Raw genomic sequence first — 4,637 nt, 5'->3', positions numbered from 1 at the left:
CGGGGGACACCCCACCTCCGTTTCCTACGCGGTTCCTTCCGGACGGTCACGGCCGGGTCTACGCGGGCTGGAAGCGGGGACGAGCGGCGGCCGATAAGTTGAGCGGCTGGGGGCGGCTGAAACGGATGGTTGAGGAGCTTCATCCATCCCAGACCTCCCCTCCCCATCAGTACCAAAAAAAGAGAGAAGATAGTGGAAACACCTACCCCCGCCCCGTGTTTTCTTCTTTCTCCCCCCATCTCAGTATCAGACTTAGATCCGTTCCCTCGCGTGGGCATCCCAGGGGAGACCTTAGTCCAGCCCTGCGGTAGCTGTCACTCTGTTAGTGAGGCCCAGGCTCTCCCCAGACCTGTGTCAGCTGGGAGACAGTGGGGCAACCCTAGAGTGGGATGGGGTGGGGTACACTGGGACCCAAGGCCCAGCTGCGGGAGTCCAGGTGGCCTGCCTACTGCTAGCTCTCAGTATCCCCTCAGTTCGGCCTGTCCAGGGTAAGATTCGGGAAGCAACTACACATTTTTTCACTGAGGGTCGAGTCAGGCAGGGCGGACAGTCCAGGTGTGACCTGCCCTGGGCGCTAAGTCGGCCGAGGCTGAGGAGCACTAGGATTCTGAGCTGAGGATCAAGTGGACAAATTCGTGCTGCAAGTGGACAGAAGACTCCTGTGGAGTGAGTGGTCCTTACCCTTCAGAAATGTAGTATCCAATTGGAGAGGTAAGACACATTCACACAGGAAGGAAATAAAACAGCTAAGAAAGCAAACCCACTCAGAAAATCACATCTGAAACTGGACCAAGAGCTTACCTATGTTTCAGAGCAAGACCCACCTGAGTAGACCCGTTATCACCATCATCACCAGCACAGGCATTAAAAGACCAGATCAACCCTATAACTAACGAATTTGTTCTCATCAAAACAACAGAACTTCTGTAGTAACTCCCAAAGGCCTCCTGAATTTCTGGAGCTAGCCATGTACTGGGAGCTCCCACCGCTGTACCAAGGCAGGTTTCTGGCCGCCACAAACCATTCATCCATTCTTTCCCCCAGTATTTAATGGGTGCATGTGAATGTGCCAAGCTCCTTGCTGGGCTCTGAGTAAACAGTCCTGCAGGGACAAGCCAGATCTGCCTCATGCAGCAAGCCTGAAACTGGACTATGTCCGCGGATGTTCTCCATGATTACCTAGCTTTTGACCTAAAGTATTAACATAACACCTAGGGTGTTAATGAAGAGGATTCATGTGTCTCTTGCTCCACTCTGTTCTACTCCATTGAAATAATCGTTTGTGAGTTTTCCTAAGCTCTACCAAGGTACAGGCCTTAGTTATTCTAATTGACCTCTCACCTGCATTTGAACACTTCCTCCTTGAATTTCCTGTTCATTTTCCATGACTCCACCTTCTCCTGCATCTCCTCTTTGCTCTGTGACCACTCTCCTTTGCTGGCTGTACTCTCTTTGGGCTTTCCTGACCATTCCTGAACATCCTTCTGTATACAACCTGTGTCACGCTGTCACATTCCCACGATGTCAAGTACTGCCCAGATCCAGAGGAATCCCAAATCTTGACTTCCAGTCCCCAAGTGGCAGGCCTAAACACTCATTCTGGTCATTCCACAGGTCCATCAAGCTCACCAAATCTAAAACCTTATCCCCAAACCCACTTTTCCTCCTGGCTTTTCATCACATCATCCAAACTAGAAATCTAAGAGTCATCCACCACTCTTCCTGCCTCATCCCCTTACTCCACATCTCATCAATTTTCCCTCCTAAATGACTTTTAAATCTGCACCCTACTATTTCTTAGCCAATTCTTTTTGTTGTTGTTTGACATGGAGTCTAGCTCTGTCACCCAGGCTGGAGTACAATGGTGCAGTCTTGGCTCACTGCAACCTCCGCCTCCCAGGTTCAAGCAGTTCTCCTGCCTCAGCCTCCTGAGTAGCTGGGATTACAGGTGCGTGCCACCACATCCAGCTAATTTTTGCATATTTAGTAGAGACAGGGTTTCACCATGTCTGTCAGGCTGGTCTCGAACTCCTGACCTCATGATCTGCCCACCTCAGTCTCCCAAAGTACTGAGATTTTTCTTTATCATCTCTCCTCATCTTATCAATAACTTCTTAGCTAATGTTCCAGCCTCTACTTCTCCACTGCTCCATAGTTGTCTTTCTATAATGCAAATTTGAATTTGTCCCTAAAATTCTCCAAGGGCTGCATAAGCATAAGCCTCTTTGGCATGGCATTGAAGTTCTCTCTAATCTATCTGCTCCCATTGCCATTTTCCACCACCCTCCACCCAAATGCACCTTATATTTCAGTTTTCACAAACCAAGACTGCCATACCTCTGCATGTTTCCTTGCTTTCTCCGATTCTCCTATCCCTGGCTTCCTAGCTAATACTGACTGAGGGCTTTCCATGTGTCTGATACATGGAAAGCCCATGACACATACTAATTTATGTAATCCTCACTGCGACACATACTAACTCATATAATTCTCACTTCTACCCTATGAGCATGCCCAGTTATTATGCCCATCCTACAAAGGGGAAAATGGAAGCACAGAGAGATTCAACAATATGCCTAAGATTCCCTAGCTAGGCCAGGCGCAGTGGCTCATGCCTGTAATCCCAGCACTTTGGGAGGCCAAGGCGGGCAGATAACTTAAGTTCAGGAGTTCAAGACCAGCCTGGCCAACATGGCGAAACCCCGTCTCTACTAAAAGTACAAAAATTAACCGGGCATGGTTATGCATGCCTGTAATTCCAGCTACTCAGGAGGCTGAGGCAGGAGAATTGTTTGAACCCTGGAGGCGGAGGTTGTAATGAGCTGAGATCGTGCCACTGCACTCCAGCCTGGGCAACAAGAGTGAGACTCCGCCTCAAAGAAAAAAAAAAAAAATAGATTCCATAACTAGCAAGTAGTAGAGCTGGGATTTGAAATCCCGGAGTCTGGCTACAGAGTCTGTTCTCTTGACTGCCACATTATATTTCCCACCAAGATGTCAGTACTCAACTCAAAGACCATCTTCTCTATGATTGTCTCCTGACCTGATCCTTGGATTCCAGCAGTTAGGCAAGTTTCTCTCCCTGCATTTCTCTTGACACCTTACATGTACTTCTGTTATACTTATGATATCATATGATAAGCATTTGCCTACATGACCATCTCCCCTGCCGGACTGCACTGCTTAAGGTCAGAGGCCTGGTTGCACAATTCTTTGGGTTTTCAGTGTCAAAGTGAGTGCCCGACATATATGTGCTGCATAGTCAGAGTGGGATAAATTAATGAAAAGAAAGGAAAGAGTTATGTAACTGATGTCTGTCTTAAGACAGTGCCTATATTGTTTGTTATTGTAAAGGAATGCTTGTCCTCCTTGGCAGATGTATGTTATACCATATGGTCAGATGGTAAATGTAGTAGCAACTGTATCCATTACTGTACTTCCTGGCTCAGTACTGAATATGAAATGGAGAATTATTACTCAATCGTCGTGATTGGGTGAGATAAACATATTTGTTAAAATTGTCCTGATTATTTTTTAAGTGGAAAAGCATCCTGAAGATAAAGCATAAATTACAATATTTAACAAAATAATATTAACTAATATGCTCATATTACTTGTTTGTCATGTTTCAGATATTTAAATTAAGGCTTTGAGTTTTTTCAAGTACAGGAGTTCTAATGACTTTTCCATAGTAACAATCTCAGTACAATAATAAGAAATAAGATGGAAACATCTAGCCAAAATTGACTATCTTGTCTCTCTATCTCTCCTCTTCTCTCTACCCCCTCCCACCCCCAACACATACACACACACGCCCCCTCACCGTATACCTAGAACGATGAAAAAATTAATACAGCGCTCATAAATATGTAAATACTTGTTGCCACAGAAGCTTAAAATTTCATATTAAGACATAATATTCACTGATAAAATAGTTGCAGTTCTGCTCAAGGAAACATGTAAAAGTGAGGATTTCATACTTCTAGAATCTGTCTTTAGCAGAAAGAGCAGAAGTAATCTGAAAAGACAGATTGCTAACATTTCTGGTAGTTCATCTAGCTAAAATTAAGCCTGCAGGGTGACTATACACAGACACAGTTCAAAGCCACTAGTCTGAGATACACAGCCACCACCCTCCCACACTTAACTTGGGTGCTCTCAATTTTGCCCAACATTTACACTAATGTCCTTATTGGATTCAAGCTTGCTGATTTATAAATACCTAAGGGTAAATGCGATTGACTGATGGAGCCTATTTTGTTTTCAGTAAAACATGGCATTTAGATCTTATGAATTCAGAATTATAACCATGTTTTAAAGGGTAAAGCAGACAGGATTAGGCCTCAGTCAGAGTGGGCCCTAGTGAAGCCACAGGAAGTCTAACATGAAAGCCACGGTTTCAAAGCTCATACCAAACTTATCAGTGGAGGCTAGAAGCAGAAGAACCTTTTGGCTCACCCGCCAGTGTTACTGGTGATGCCAAAGGAATGACTGCATGAGCCTCTTTCCTCCATGTTAAGAACCATTCTAAGGCCAGACGCGGTGGCTCACACCTGTAATCCCAGCACTTTCGGAGGCCGAGGTGGGCGGATCACCTGAGGTCGGGAGTTCGAGACCAGCCTGACCAACATGGAGAA

The 4,637-nt window shown here is 45.6% G+C and overlaps 1 protein-coding gene across 1 annotated transcript in view; it reads right to left on the bottom strand.

Moving 5' to 3' along the window:
* DCUN1D1 (DCN1, defective in cullin neddylation 1, domain containing 1) overlaps positions 1-4,637 on the bottom strand; it is a 50,645-nt gene that overhangs the window by 42,376 nt on the left and 3,632 nt on the right. The window lies entirely within an intron of this gene.

The sequence above is a fragment of the Mandrillus leucophaeus genome, unplaced genomic scaffold (genome assembly GCF_000951045.1).
Source record: "Mandrillus leucophaeus isolate KB7577 unplaced genomic scaffold, Mleu.le_1.0 Scaffold295, whole genome shotgun sequence".
Classification (NCBI taxonomy): Eukaryota; Metazoa; Chordata; class Mammalia; order Primates; family Cercopithecidae; genus Mandrillus; species Mandrillus leucophaeus.
This window is presented reverse-complemented; position numbering and strand designations above follow the sequence as displayed.